The sequence below is a fragment of the Octopus bimaculoides genome, chromosome 6 (assembly GCF_046866305.1).
Source record: "Octopus bimaculoides isolate indiv1 chromosome 6, ASM4686630v1, whole genome shotgun sequence".
Lineage (NCBI taxonomy): Eukaryota > Metazoa > Mollusca > Cephalopoda > Octopoda > Octopodidae > Octopus > Octopus bimaculoides.
In genome coordinates, this window is record NC_142933.1 from 79,951,509 (window position 1) to 79,968,229 (window position 16,721).

At 36.8% G+C, this 16,721-nt stretch overlaps 1 long non-coding RNA gene across 1 annotated transcript; it reads left to right on the plus strand.

Annotated features, from left to right (window-relative positions):
- The first annotated feature begins 3,163 nt into the window (after window positions 1-3,163).
- LOC149135280 (uncharacterized) lies at window positions 3,164-9,433 on the plus strand. The gene is made up of 3 exons (XR_016242328.1): window positions 3,164-3,670; window positions 5,449-5,844; window positions 8,385-9,433. It is a non-coding gene; the product is annotated as an uncharacterized LOC149135280 (long non-coding RNA).
- Window positions 9,434-16,721: the final 7,288 nt, after the last annotated feature.

The following is a 16,721-nucleotide window of genomic DNA, read 5'->3' on the forward strand; positions in this document are numbered from 1 at the left end:
TTAACATTTCAGCAAAAGAGACCAATAGAATAAGCACTAGGGTTACAAAGAATAAGTACTGGGGTTGATTTCTTCAACTAAAACCCTTTAAGGTCTGGTCCAGCATGGCCACAGTCAAATGATAAAAACAAGTAAAAGAATATACTGTATCCTATTAGCAACAATAGAGTCACTTTCTCTATTTAACTTCAGAATGGTGACCCATGATGAAATCAGGTTGTCTTTGACCTTAATAATGGTATCTAGAACTTGAGCAAGTCAAATGGACTCTAGTATTTATGAGTGGGGAATGGAATCGAATGCTTTCTTATAAGAAACCAGTCAGACTGTGACCAAGTTCCTCCAAAGTCATGCGTGTGTGACATCACAGTTTTGTTGATCAAATGTTCACCACATTCTTGTATTCCTTTCATTCTGGCTACTTGTTCATCTGTGATGATACTACTATTATCACATTGATCCTGTAGGGATAAGTTCAGACAAGCTATTAACTATTTATATGTAAGATTCTCAAATGTAACTGGCCAGTAGTTTTGTGCCTTGTGAGTGGGATTCCTTATGGATATCAGTGTTTCCGCCAATGCCAACCATTTTTTAAATGTTTATATCTCAATTAGAAACTTGCTGATAGAGGTCAATAAGAGACTTCCAGTAGATGGTCAGATTTTCATACCAGTATCTAATAATCACATCTCTTTCTAGTGTTTTCCTGTTCTAGATTGTTTGAATCATAGTCTCAAGAGTGTCACCACCTATGTTGTGTTCTTTTGGTCTGACAGAGAGAGAATATTTCTTTTAGATTTCTTCCAGCCACCTTACATCCTAGTTAATTTCCTTCGCCTGACACAAGATTTTTCTCCAGGATAAATCTGTCTTCCTGAGGAGGAACTTGTGTGACATTTATTAATTCTCTTTCTTCTCATATCTCTGTAAACCACTGATTGTTTTCGATTAGATTTCTTTTATCTTTTACTTGTTTCAGTCATTAGACTGCAGCCATGCTGGAGTGCTGCCTAAGGGAATTTTAGTCAGATGGTGGTGGGGGGAAACACAGTCATAAAGACAGACACAAAGAGACACATATATACGATGGGCTTTTTTCCAATTTTCATCTACCAAATCCACTCACAAGGCTGGACCCAGAACCATGTAGTTGGGGAGTGAACTTCTTACCACTCAGCCATACCTATTAATTATTCTTCTTTCAACTACTCTTTTCTGATGCTAGAGCTTTTCACCAGCAGCTTTTAGCTCTTGTTTCAGTATAATAAACTCATATTCAAGTATTTTCTTTTTAGTATTTAGCATTTGTTGGTGGATGGTGTTGCTGTTTGCCTGTGTTAAGCAATATCACATAAATGATAGTTCTTCGAAATCAATTATATGTTTTTTTTTTAAATTTACACTTCCCAAATCCACAATGCCAGTTTTTTAATTATTATTTTGCTTTTCAGTGATTCTTCAATATCTCCGTGATGCTGCTTTGCAGTTGTTGAGAGGGTATATGAACAGACATGAATTTATCAACACGAAAGATCCTTACTCTATTGTAATATTATCCCCTGATTTCATTGAGCATCATTAAAATCAGTTTATTTAGATTAGTGGTTCCCAACCTTGGGTGTCCATACAGCCCTTGGGCATCCATACAGCCCTTGGGCATCCATACAGCCCTTGGGGTCCATACAGCCCTTGAAGGTCCATATAAGATTTCATCTTTAAAATTTATCTGCAATAAATTGATTATACTTCTACAATACTAGTTGAATCACCACCCTCCGGGCAGTCGATTTAGTTGGTAATATATCTAAACTCCTGTTTGTAGTTTGAAAGTAAAAAGTGAAACTTACTATAATTTTCTTTTAAAGTTTCCTTACAGACAACATTGTCAGTGTAGATTCCTTTGTGTTTCCTCAGCCAATCAATATTTGTTCGTGTTTCTGTTTCTTGTGGTGTTTCCATTGCATGGCTTTTCTGTGTTCTCAGCCAATTTTCATTCCTCTGCTTCTGAATCTTCTGGTCTTTCCATTGCATGGGTTTCCTATCTTCTCAGCCAATCTGCATTTCTCTGTGCCTCTGTTCCTTCTGGTGTTTCCATTGCACAAGTTTCTTACATTCTCTTCTGCTTTACTTCGAGATATTGAGAAGAACGAGGTCTTTGTCTTTCTTCAATTAGTGTCTGTTGTCTTTGCTCAGCAATCTTTTGTGAATGGGAATTTTTTCAGGACAGGCTGTTGCCCTTCCTCTTTCTGGACATAGTGTACTGTTGAAAGCATGAATATTTATGACAATTATACAGTGAAAGTTTTGAGACAATTCAGCTAGTATTCAAGCTAATTTCTCCGAATGGGAAGTTTCCATGGTATTAATTCTAAATATTTACCTTGGGTATTTATTTACAATTACACCATTCTCACTAAACACAATTTTAAAGTGCATTTTTATGTTGTTGAATTGTTCTAAATGAATTTGACCATAAAAATGTCTGAAATTTAGTATTTTTTAAAGTAATAGTAAAATTAGTCGAACCTATTTTCATGCAGTCAAATGCATAAAGTTTCCGAAATTTTCATACATTTTACGTCTGCTATTTCAGAATTCTACACATGCGTGAAATATCAGACGACGGTACATTCAATAACATATTCATACCCGCAACAACGTAAACAGGCATAAGAATGGCTTCAACAGCCGACGGCATGAAAATAGCTCCGACAAATTTTATTAATATTTAAAAAAATACTAAATCTCCAGCATTTTTATTGTCAAATTCGTTTAGAGCAATTCAATATCTTAAAAATCGCACTTTAAAATAGTGTTTAGAAAGTATGATGTAATTGTTATTTTCGCCGAAGACTAACAGTATTTTGTTTTTTAAATGACACCAATAGAAACATTGGGAAGAATGAAACTGGTTTAGAGACAATGAAGTAAGAGAAGTAGTAAATATGTGAGAAAGAGAGAGAGAGAGAGAGAGATACAAAGAGAGAGAGAGCTATGTGGGGTAACATTGTATGAGAGAGTGAGTTCAATACGTAATATCTATGCATAAATTTGTAGTAACGCTGTGCGCATGCGTAGTCTCACGCATGCGTAGTCTCACGCATGCGTGGAATTCAACAACCAAGCTTTCCCGCTTTGATCTGTCTATTTCTTGCTGGCCAGCGATTGAGCAAGGACGTGTTTAGCTGTCTCTCTCCATCTTTCGAACTTACGCTAGACAGCTCGCTCACATCTACATACCAACGTCCCAACAACCATACTCACACACACAGAAGACGTCTCAACAAACAAGAGCTAAAGATGTATATATTCCACCTTGAATAAATGTTGTTTGTGTTGATAGTCTGGAGTTCAGCGTTCCGTTAATTTCTGATTTTATATAGGAAAGTCAGGTATACATCTAAAGATGTATAACCCACTTTCCACTAAAGTGGTGACCCCCGACTAAGAAACAAACGCAGCATGGAGACTGAACTACCAAGCAACGATGACCACCAACGCCACCGACATCTCCAACCATAGTCAACACGACTTACTATGTACACCAAACTAAACCACCGCGGCAAATCTCTCTCTTCGATTCTGTTAGGTGACTTAGCTTCACCACGATAATAAACAGACAAGAATTACAGCCTGCGACACTTCCAATTGTGTACTCAAGAACTTGGTATAAAACTCTCACGTGTACTGACTTTCTATCTGCTGTGATATCTCACATACATATAGACGGCCTGTCTTTTATTACGTTCTTATATGTCGCATTCACACTCTCACATACACATACATCTTTTATGCCACACTAAATATCTCTTGTTATTTATTTCATACGGTTGTCTTTTCTATCGTCTCATTACTGGCTATTTATGTTATCGTAGTATAACATAATTATTTGTATATCATCTTTGATATATATTTTGTGTTCGACCGTGTGACACGTTTAAATAAAAGGAGTCCTCTGTTTTTCCATTCGTCACCATTTCTCCTTTTTGAGTTCGCACGGTCGTTCTTTCATCTTGGGTTAAGAAAATTTTCTTCGAGGTTTTCGCTAATGGCCGTACAGAGATTTGTCTGTCGACCGTCTGTAAAAGCGCACCTCTTCAAACACCATCATCACCGAGCGACCTTTTCGCCACCAGCTTCGTTCAACCAAGATTACCACCGCGACGACAACAACTAGTACTACCAACTACAAGCATTCCCCCGACGTCGCCAAGTTTCAACAGGACATCATTACCACCATCAACATCATTACCACCACACATACAGACACTTCTAATATGTTCTGTCTTTTTTCTCACGCACACACTTGTGCACTCATACATTTTCTTTTCTTTCAGTAAAAACAAACACTCAGACTTTCACATTCCGTGATTCCAGTTCCTGGACAGTAGTCATCACGATTTGTTTTTTTACTAGGTGGCATTTACTGCCCATATTGCATGTTTTTCTTTCATTCCTTCAATTTGTACATTGCATGCATGTATCACACGAGTGTACATTTAATTTATTTCATTTTTCTTTGTGTGTGTTTGTGCTACATCTTGTGGGTGGTTTTCAGTGGCCATCCTGCCTCAGGCGTTCCAACAGATTTATATTATCGTGCGTTCCGCACTGGCAAGGGAGCCCTGTAGTAACGCTGTGCGCATGCGTAGTCTCACGCATGCGTGGAATTCAGCAACCAAGCTTTCCCGCTTTGATCTGTCTCTTTCTTGCTGGCCAGCGATTGAGCAAGGACGTGTTTAGCTGTCTCCCTCCATCTTTCGAACTTACGCTAGACAGCTCGCTCACATCTACATACCAACGTCCCAACAACCATGCTCACACACACAGAAGACGTATCAACAAACAAGAGCTAAAGATGTATATATTCCACCTTGAATAAATGTTGTTTGTGTTGATAGTCTGGAGTTCAGCGTTCCGTTAATTTCTGATTTTATATAGGAAAGTCAGGTATACATCTAAAGATGTATAACCCACTTTTCACTAAAAATTTGACATGGACGATTCTTTCTTGTCTTGGGATTCACAGTCAAACGGCTGGGTGGAATTGCGCGAAAAATTACACAGATGTGTAGAATGATCTGGTGGTGATGCTGGGCTTTGTATATTTTTCATAGCTCCCATGGTTACCGAGATAATCTACTATAATAATACTCTTGTGTTTATGAATGAAAAAGGAAGGGGTGATAGATGAATAAGGAAGGAAGGGATGATGTCATATTTTTTCATAGCTATTTCAAAATAAATCATCCCATATAGATGTTGACACTCTCCCAGTACCCACGGTTCCTCACACCAAGTTTGGTTGAAACCGGTCCAATGGTTGTGGAGAAGTTTGTTGACAAGATTTTGATACATACACACACAGACGTAAATAATGCAGTTATAGTACAGATAACAAAATATTTAAACAATTTTTTAAATACATTTTCTTCTAATATCTAGCAAGTAAAGACCTCCTTCGATCATGAATGACTATGGGATTGCACCTAGAAAGTTCCCCTCTGAGATGCAATTCTGGGCAAGGTTATTTATGGAAGACCAGCCTTCCTTCTCCACACCACTGATGTCATTCAAGGGAAAGGCAAAGGTCAATACAGTTTGGCACCAGTGACGTCGCAACTCATTTCCACAGCTGAGTGAACTGGAACAATGTGAAATAAAGTGTCTTGCTCAAGAACCCAACACACTGCCTGGTCCAGGAATCAAACTCACCACCTCATTATTGTGAACCTAACACTAACCACTGAGTCATAATTCTAAAAATCTTATATGATTGTTTAAACATTGAATGGTTAGGAGGATCTACTCGAGTAAAATAGCCATCAAAGGAATCCACAGGTAAAAAATGGTTGAAAAGCACCGATTTAGATTTTTTAAAATTTATGTTGATAGAAGCAGTCTTTTATTTACTTTGAGTTTTCAAAATGAAATAATCTTTTGAAAGATTTCCCTGAAAATGCGCTCCAGTTAATCCTCACTTTTCAGCTTGTATATATTTCATATTGTCGCTGTTACTGTAAAGCTTACTGACAGGCAGCCTGATTACGAGATGATATATTAGCAGCAGAATGGTCAATCTGATTGTTAGGCATGCATAGGAACAGTGGGGGTGCTTGGTTCCTTGTTGAAGTCATATGCTACCTGTGTAGTATTATTTGAGTAGTGTTTACATTTTCAGGAATAAAATTACGCTCATCATTTTTCGTAGAAAAATTACCATGAGTAACTTCTACATTTCATTCGACAAATGTTTGTGTCGTGCATGGGAAATGAAAAGAGGTTCACCTACCTTCCTCTTTCGTCTGCGCCCTTCTAGTAGTAGTCGCTCCGGCGATCCTGCCCGACCCTGTCACACAGTAATAAGCAGCTGCTGTCTCCATCCCAAGAGCGAATTCCCTCATGTCCATTTGCAATGCTCGGCCGGCTAAAAGAGGACGACCTTCTGCTGTCCCTCCTCTCTGCACTTTCCTTCTCACGCTTCCTCTTCCGGTCAGTCCCTTGACCATTGAAATCATGACCCTCTTTTTCCAGCTCATCCCCACAGTTTGTTGGTGAAATGGTTTTGCTGTGAAGAAATGTAAGGCATAACAATCAGTACAGACATGGCTGTGTGGTTAAGAAGCTTTGCAGCTATTTGGTTTTGGGTTCACTCCCACCACGGAACACCTTAGGGAAGCATCTTCTACTCTTGTTTGTCATGATGCATAGTAACAGCAGGGTCTCGGCTCCTTGCTGAAGTCATGTCCAATCGTGGAGAATACCTATGAAGTGTTATTTGAGAAGTGTTTACATTTTTAGAAATAAAATTACACTGATCATTTTCAAAGAAAAAATCACCATGAGTGACTTCTACATTGCATTCAACAATGTTTGCTGGTGTAATTATTTTGCAATGAAGTAATTTAAGACATACCCATAGGCGCAGACATGACTGTGAGGTTAAGATGCTTGCTTGCAACTACTTGGTTTCAGGTTCAGACCCACTGTGTAACACCTTGGGAAAGTGTCTTCCATTCTACCCCTGGGTCGACTTATGCCTTATGAGTGAATTTGGTAGACGGAAACTGCGTGGAAGCCCGTTGTATATATAGATGTGTGTGTGTCCATGCCCCCCCCCTCCGAAACCAATGTTACTTTGTTTACATCCCCATAACTTAGTGGTTCGGCCAAAGAGATTAATAGAATAGGCACTGTAACTCTCCCCAGGCAACAACAAAATTTGTTTCAAAACGAATTCACACAAGGAATCTTCAAAACCAGATATTTGGATCTATTCGTTCAACTAAAACCCTTAAAGGCAGTGCCCCAGCATGGACGCAGTCCAGTGACTGAGACAAGTAAAAGACAAACGATAATATATATAGCCAACAGAGGCGATCTTTTTTTGCCTTTTGATAGTAATTAGGAAGTTATTATTGAGTTCGTAGCGAGACCTAATTCCTGTTGTGGCATTTTTAGTCGACAAGCTTTTTATAGGCTCCACGCGTGAATCTTTAATCGTTGGTCATTTGACTTATCACGTGAGCTTGGAACATTTGGTTGAGTCCTGTACAATTGCACGAGATATGGATCTCGGATCCAATCACGTTGTGCGTAATACATTCTGAAATAACTAATCTAGAGCTCATGTTTGTATATAGATTGGGTTAACAAAACTTCTAAGGCAGAGAGGTGAGAGAGTTACTAGAGGACGCGTCATGATATCTTCCTGCTGTTTTAACGAAGCACTTGTAACCAACGACGGCCAGAGCGGAATTATCCTAACGATGGATACAACCAACAGAATTCGTGACGTGTTATTTGGTCCACTGTATTATTTAGCAGAGGGATAAAGTCTTGCTGTTATTTTAAAGTTTGATTCTTGTATTATTTCCACCAGTTAACGTGCGACACATGTTATATAAATGATATGCAACATTCCGTGGTAAACCAAGAGAGACTTTAAAACCACTGCAGCTAAAAGTTTATAATTCAAAATAAAAATACATTCTAAAATTATGATTTCTTCTATAACCAAAACTAAAAAGATTTTGTTTACTTTTCTCGATGTATACATCGATTCTTTGAAACTGTCGATGTTTTACTCCGATTCAATTCTGGCAATGTCGATGTCGTTCCCAGCCGTGGGGGAATTCATGCTTGTGATGAACGTCATTAATAGTGTGAATAAAAGGTTTCTTTAGTGAATTTGATCAGAAGAATAACCAATTATTTAACACGGCTGACGTTTTTTTTATTTTCATTTTTGGATTTCATTGATGGGTTTTGCAACTTGTGTCTCCGTGTTACACCATTAGTTTGATACAACTTGTCTAATCGTTCATTCTTTATTTTCATATTTAACATATAAGCATTGATCTTTATTCTTTATTTTACAGTTTTGATAATGAGTGATGAAAAAATTGCATTTAGAGCCATTTTACACTACCTGCAGGAAAAAAAGGACTGAATGCATGAGCAGCAGCAAAAGAAATTAATGATGTGGTAGGCCCAAGAACTGTCGACGAACGTGTGACACGAAACTAGTTCAGACGTTTCAAGCAAGGTGACACCATCCTTGAAGACAAGCCAAGGTCAGGGAGACTTTCTGTTGTGGAAAATGAGGCTTTGTTTGGAATGGTTGAACAACGCCCAAGCACAAGCACTCGCACATTGCCGGCAGAACTTGGTTCTTCACAAAGCACCATCAGTCAAAACATCCATAAGCTCGTCCTTGTGAACAGGTGCAGTTGAGAAGTTCTTCTTGAACTGACCAATGGCTAGGTTCAATGATTCAATGGCTAGGTTGAACATTTGCAAACAACAGCTGGCTAGGCACTGAATTATAACTGGGGATGAAAAATGGAACTATTTTCGTAATTCTAATAGGAAAAATCAATGGCTGCGTTCCGCTTAGGTTTCAGAACCTGTTGTCAAACGAGGGTAGCTTGAACAGAAAGTCATGTTGAGTATGTGGTGGAATTTTGAGGGGTTGTTGTATTTTGAGCTTGTCCCAGATGGTCTTGATGTGAACACTAACCATTATGCTCAACTGCTGCAGCGAGTATGAAATGCTTTGAAAGCTCGCTACCCGACATTGATCAATCGAAAAGGCGCGCTTCTGCAACATGACAATGCTCCAGTACACAATCAATGTGACCAAGCGCAATCTCGAAGAACTTAAGGGGCTGGAAATACTGCTTCACCCTGCATACAGTCCAGATCTTACACCATCAGTTTACCACCTTTCCCGAGCCATGGCTCATGCCTTGCTCAGACGGAGGTTCGACAATGTGAATGAGGCTGAAAACGGGTGCAGGGAGTTTTTTTTTTTTTGCCTCTAAACCAGTCAAACGCTTAAAGCATGGAATTAAGCTTCTGGCACAACGACTGCAACAGGCAATATACTATATGGGATATATTTTGATGAATAAACGGTTGTTTTTTAATGTAATTTGTTTCAACTCTTAATTAAGGCTTAAAATACGAAATACCTTTTGACTCAACCTGGTACTTTTAGCATTAATTTTAAAGATTATTCATCGTGTACTCTATAAATTCTTTCCCTCTCCAAATATGCGGCTGTTCTCGTTAAGGGTATGTATGTATGTATGCATGCATACATGTGTTTATGAATGGATGGATGAACGGACGGACGGATGGATAGATGGATGGTTAGATGAAGAGATGGATGTAGTTTTCGATGTCACGAGTGATTTTGTACCTATCTCTCCTGTATTGGATTGGTGCTTCGGAAATATCTAATCAAATTGAATTAAAATATTATTTTGTAATCAAACATCTTAACTATTTACAACATCATCTCTTACAAGAATTGATATGTTGCAGTTACTTCAAAAATAATGATATGGAGAATTGTATAAGTGAAAAATATGTAAGATTATACCGGACTGTCCAGATGAATTCGTTCATTTGCTTTTTTCAATTTATTTTATTCCTTATTAGTCACAAACGATTTTAACAAATCCGTCAATAATACATTCTCCTTCATTGTTCACGACTTCATGCCAACACTCCACGAGCTTGCCAATTCCTTGTCAATAGAAATCATTGGGATTTGACTCGAAGAAACCATCAAGTCACGTTTTTAGTTCCACGTCATTGTTGAACGAAATGCTCTGAAAACTTATAGAGCGATCGAAAAAGACGATCATCTGAAGGCACTGTATCAAGAGAATACGGTGGGTGCGGTAGAACTTCGCAACCGAGCTCTTGAATAGCATTTGTGGCCAAATTAGAGAAGTGAGGTTGAGCGCTGTCTTGTTGAAGAAGCACGTCATGTAGCTGGTCAGGTTGTTTCAGTTGAATTACCAATCAAGTGAAGATAATAGGCGACGTTATCATGAGAGCATCTCATTTGCTAGATCCATTCCCTAGTGGATTGATGCGGATCCTCGTTGAACGAACTCATTCAATCGATCTTCATTGAACTGAACCTGTTGGCCGGAATGCAGGGAGTCTGTGAGGTTGAACTTCCGATCCTCGAAACGTGAAAACCATCTCTGTGCAGTTCTTTCAGTGATAGTGCATTCTCCGTATATGCTACTGTGACTTTGGCAGCTTTGAAAACTTGACTAAAAGTGAAGAGTTGCAGGCGTCGAAAATGCTTGTTTTTCTACTTGGCACTTCATTGTCATATATCTGAAGAGAGATAAAATTTATTCAAATTTCAAAAACGATAAACAAAAGTTGTAGAGGAAGAACAGAGTTACAAGAAGCCATGAAATACTACGATAAAAATATTTTTGTGTTAATTCAAATGACATTGGAAAGAAGCGAATAAATTTATCTCACAACCTAATGAATAATGAAAATAAAAACGGAATGATAACTCTCCAGCTTAAGGTTAAGTAAAACAAAATAACTATGATTCTCTCGTATGAGAAACAAGATAGATTAATGGCTCGTGTAGTGACACATTATAGGTACTAATTTGAGTTGATGAAAAGTCCTGAGGGCACATTGGTATAATGAGTAACACAGTTGACCAGATTGCAACAAAACAGATGCGTAATTCGATTCTCGTTGTTGGTACTGTGCATAATTTTTCTTCTGATGAATTCATACTTGTAAAGTGTCTAATTAATTTAGAGAAAATTTCATAATAAAAAAAATCTTAATCTTTTACTATATCACACATTCAATATTATACTACTTCTAATAATAATAGTGGTTGTTTCAAATATTGGCACAAGACCAGCAAATTTTAGAGGGTGAAGCTTCGTCATTTACATCGACCCCAGTATTTGAATGGTACTTTATTTTATCGAATCTAAAAAGATGAAAGGATTTGAACTTAGAAAGTAAAGAATTGAAAAAATGCAGCTAAGCATTTTTTCCGACGTGTTAAAGATTCTGCTAACTCATCACCTAAATAATCTATATTATAAAGCTGCAAACAAATTAGCATGAATTGTGTGACTTTTACTAAAAGGAAGCAATTATTAACGTCTGCACTACCTAGAAAATTCTTATAAATTCCAGCTTAATATATTTTTTATTATCAAAATGTGGTTTTTAGATTTTTTTTGTTATTAAACACTTTGACTTCTCGACTCAGTCACAAAAATAACTTTTATTCTCTGCGACATATTCATCTTACACTGCAAGATAGTACCTTTTAACGTCAATTTTAATACTTCCTCTGGAAACAAAAAGATTGCCCAATTCTTTGCACTGCTTCTTTTTAACAGACATATCAGAAAAAAAACATTATCCAAATTATAAATTTAATTCAATGTCAGCCACATTGTGTCGATTCGAATCCCCTTTCATATTTGTTAGATGTTGTTGGAAAAATAGAAAGCTGAATAAGAAAAGTAGTTTTGATTTACTTATGTCAATTGTACCAAATGCAAACATTTTTCTCATATTTTTCAGCTAAAGTATTTCTCACTGAATTTGTTTCCTCATAGCTTTCTGAAAAAGGGATTTTTTTTAAAAGAAATTTTCTTCAAATATGTTTCAGATAGTGTAGATTACAATTATATTGGGATTTGTTGTGAAAAGGTTTTTTGGAGGGGGCGGATGTGAGGATTTGTTTCCTCAATACTTTCAGAAAAATGGGCATTTTTTAATGAAATTTTCTGCAAGTACCTTAAAATTATATCTGAATTTGTCGTGGAAAACTTTTTCGGAGTGGAGAGAGGAATGTCGGGTGATCCACACACCTCAATTTGTTTCCTCATAACTTTCTCGTTTTGATGATGTAGGTTACAGTTAAGTTGAAAAAAAAGCTACTTTCAAGCACAAGCATAGACGCAAAGACACAGACACACACAGACACAGACACACACAGACACACACATCTATTCATCTATCTGTCTGTCGGCATATATATTATTGTTATTATTTTATATGTAGAGTGGCTGAGGGGTAAGAAGCTTGCTTCCCTACCATATGGTTCCGGATTCAGTCCCACTGCATGGCACCTTGGGCAAGTGTCTTCTACTATAGCCTCGGGCCGACCAAAGACTTATGAGTGGATTTGGTAGATGGAAACTGAAAGAAGTCCCTCACACACACATATATACGTATTTGTGTGTCTGTGCTTGTCCCTTCGCCATTGCTTGACAACTGATGTTGGTGTATTTACGTCCCCGTAACTTAGCGGTTTGGCAAATGAGACTAGGCTTACAAAGAATAAGTCCTGGGGTCGATTTATTCGACTAAAGGCGGTGCCTCAGCATGGCCACAGTAAAAAAACAAGTAAAAGAATAAAAGAATAAAATAACATATCTTCTTTTATTCTTATATTTGTTTCAGTCATTTGACTGTGGCCATGCTGGAGCACCAAAAATTAAAATAAACTTTAGGGATGCGTAAATGCCATGAGTAAATTGTTTCCAGAATTTCTTTAGAAGTTTTTGTTGTTGAATAAAGACGTACAAAATGTAAACATTCGTACTGGAAGTTGTCTCATTTAATGTCAGAATAGGTTTTTGCAGAAAAAATAAGAGCTTAAATATAACGAAGTTGACTTTTATCTATGACTAGCAGTATAACCCGACGTTGTCCGGGTGTGACTTATTACGCCATCTACAATAAATCTTGCTAGATGAAAATGTGATCTGTTGCTACACAGTTCTGCCAGAATTGTATCAGATTGGGCAGTAGATGTTGATGCACCATTTTGCATTATGTTCAAAGTAGCTTCTGGAATGTGTTGAATTGATGCAGTCTGTTGCTGTCTTTTTAAATCGGTTGCTTTCTTTCCCCAGCAAGTTGTCTTGTTTGGAGGCATAATCTATGTACGTATTAAAGAGAACAACAAAAGTTATAACAGTTGGCAGGGTCGGTAGTTTTCACATTTCGGTAATTTTTCAGATTAATACCTGCACGATTACGTAACCGTAATCCTTAAACCTTAACCCTGACCCTAAAACCGTAACCATAACACTAACCCTGATCGTAACCCTAACCCTAACCCTAAAACCCTAACCCAAATATATATGGTCGTAATAATAATGACCTCTGCCGATGAAAGTCCCAACCCACAACTAAGTCCAGTTGGACACAGGGGTCGATATAATCGACTATTCTCCACCTCCCCGAAGCAGCCCTTGTGGGAAAAATTTAAAATAATAATAATAATAATAATAATAATAATAATAATAATGACGTCTGCCGATCAAACTCCAACCCACAACTAAGTCTTAAGTGTATATATATATATGGGCAACACACACAGACACTAAATAAAAAAATGTTAGTAAGTAAAAGTGTTTTAAAAGAGATTGTTGAATTTTCAGATTAACACCAGCACGATTTTCACTAGAGTGTTAGGGTCAGGACGAAAAAGTGGAAAATGTGGATTTCTATAAACTTTGAAAAAGGCTTCACACAGATACAGAACTTCAGCATTATATATTAAAATGGGCAACACACACACACACACACACACATACTAAATAAAAAAGAATGATAGGTATTTGTATGTATGTGTGTATTAATGTGCATTCTGTGTGTGTATATATATGGTCGTAATAATAATGACCTCTGCCGATGAAAGTCCCAACCCACAACTAAGTCTTAAGTGTATATATATATATATGGGCAACACACACACACACACACACTAAATAAAAAAATGTTAGTAAGTAAAAGTGTTTTAAAAAAGATTGTTAAATGTTCAGATTAACACCCGCACGATTTTCACTACAGTGTTAGAATTGGGGTTTTAGGGTTAGGTAGGTAATCGTGCGGGTGTTAATCTCAAGATTTACGAAAAGATTTTCCAAAAAACTCACAGTTTGTAGGGAATAAATGTTTGTCGATCGTATTTGAAAAAGATGTCTGACTATTTTTTTCTGTTGTTATCATGGTGAAGGACGAGTTAGAAATAACTTACAATTCCCGCCAATTAGAATGAGGCATGTATGTATATATGTATGTAGTATTAAAATGAAACCATTAAAGTGAAACTGTCATTACAGTATCGAAATGTGATTGTTTCAGCTTTGATACTGAAATAGTTTCCTTTTACTGTCAGTGTCTCTCCTTCCTTTCTTTTTGTATTTGTTGTTGGATTGTTCGTAAAGCTTCATAAGAGAAAGTAGTTGAAAGGATTTGTATTAGAAAGAGGAAATTAGATTTTATTAGGGAGAAAATATTTACTTCTGTAGTTTTATATATTTTATTCGTTATTAGGAAATTTTTGGAGTGAAAAAATGACGCAGTGATCTAACAAATTGTATTTAGAATATTAATTGCGATTGTTTAATCCAAGAAATTTTGAATTGTGTAAATGCATGAATTTTAGGTTAGGGTTAGGGTTACAGTTAGGATTAGGGTTAGGGTTAGGATAAGGGTTAGCGTTAGGGTTAGGGTTAGGGTTAAGGTCAGCGATAGGGTTAGGGTTGTTAGGGTTAGGGTTAGCGTTAGGGTTAGGGATAGGGTTAGGGTTAGGGTTAGGGTTAGAACGATAGATATATGGATAGAGAGAACAATAGGTAGAAGGATAGATATATGGATTTATAGAAAGATAGATATATAGATAGACAGAACGATAGATATATGAATAGATAGAACTATTGATATATGGATATCCATATATTTATCGTTCTAACTATAGGGTTAGCGCTAGGTTAGGTTTAATGTTAGGTTTAGGGTTAGGGTTAGGGTTAGGTTTAGGGTTAGGGATAGGGTTAGGGTTCGAGTAAGAAAGGGGAGAGGTAAAGAGAGAGAGGGGGAGAAAGGAATAGAGAACGGAAGCAATGAAGAAAGAGGAAGGGAGAATGGAAGACAGTTATAAAATAGCAATGCGTGCACATGTGTAGATTAAAAAAATGACAGGTATTTGTATGTATGTGTGTATTGATGTGCATTCTGTGTGTATATATATATATGGTAGTAAGTAAATGCGTTTTAAGAAAGATATTAAAAAAATTCAATTTGTAAGGAATAAATGTTTGACTCTCGATCGTATTTGGAAGAGACTGACAGGTATCTGTATGTATGTGTGTATTTGTACGTATGTATGTATGAGTGTGTATTCAAAAACATCTATATTTACACTTTAAAGTTGGTTTTCGCACTCAACCCTGTTCTGCAGAATCAGTGCAGCGACGGGAGGTTTGTGCCCATTTCTACGTTCTGAGTTCAGATTCCGCCGAAGTCGACTTTGCCTTTCATCCTTTCGGGGTCTAAAAAATAAGTAGCAGTTGAACACAGGAGTCGATATAATCGACTATTCTCCACCTGGCCGAAGCTGCCCTTGTGGGAAAAATTTTAAATAATAATAATAATAATAATAATAATAAATAATAATAATAATGACCTCTGCCGATCAAAGTCCCAGCCCACAACTAAGTCTTAAGTGTATATATATATATATATATATATATATATATGGGCAACACACACACACACTAAAAAAAAAATGTTAGTAAGTAAAAGTATTTTAAAAAAGATTGTTAAATTTTCAGATTAACACCCGTACGATTTTCACTACAGTGTTAGGGTTAGGGTACAGTGTTAGAGTTAGGGTACAGTGTTAGGGTTAGGGTTTGTTAGGGTTAGGGTTAGGTAGGTAATGGTGCGGGTGTTAATCTCAAGATTTACAAAAATATTTTCCAAAAACTCACAGTTTGTAGGGAATAAATGTTTGTCGATCGTATTTGAAAAAGATGTCTCGCTGGTGAAAGACGGAATTAGAAATGGAAAGTAAACTTACAATTCCCGCCAATTAGAATGAGGTCATTGGTGGCCATAGGTACATATATATGTGTGTATTTACGTATGATTGGTAGTGTGTCTGTTTATTTGACTCTCACTCTCCTTCGTTTCTTTGTCTTTTTTCTTGGATCGTTCGTAAGCGTTCATAAGAGAAAGTAGCAATTGAAACGATGTGTAAGAGGAATAGAAATAGTTAATTTTAGAGGGGCAAAGTATCTGTCATTTAGTATCTATCATTACAGTATCGAAAGGTGATTGTTTCAGTTTTGATACTGAAATAATTTTCTTTTACTGTCAGTGTATCTCCTTCCTTTCTTTTTGTATTTGTTGTTGGATTGTTCGTAAAGGTTCATAAGAGAAAGTAGGAGTTGAAAGGATTTGTATTAGAAAGAGGAAATTAGATTTTATTAGGGAGAAAATATTTACTTCTGTAGTTTTATATATTTTATTCGTTATTAGGAAATTTTTGGAGTGAAAAAATGACGCAGTGATCTAACAAATTGTATTTAGAATATTAATTGCGATTGTTTAATCCAAGA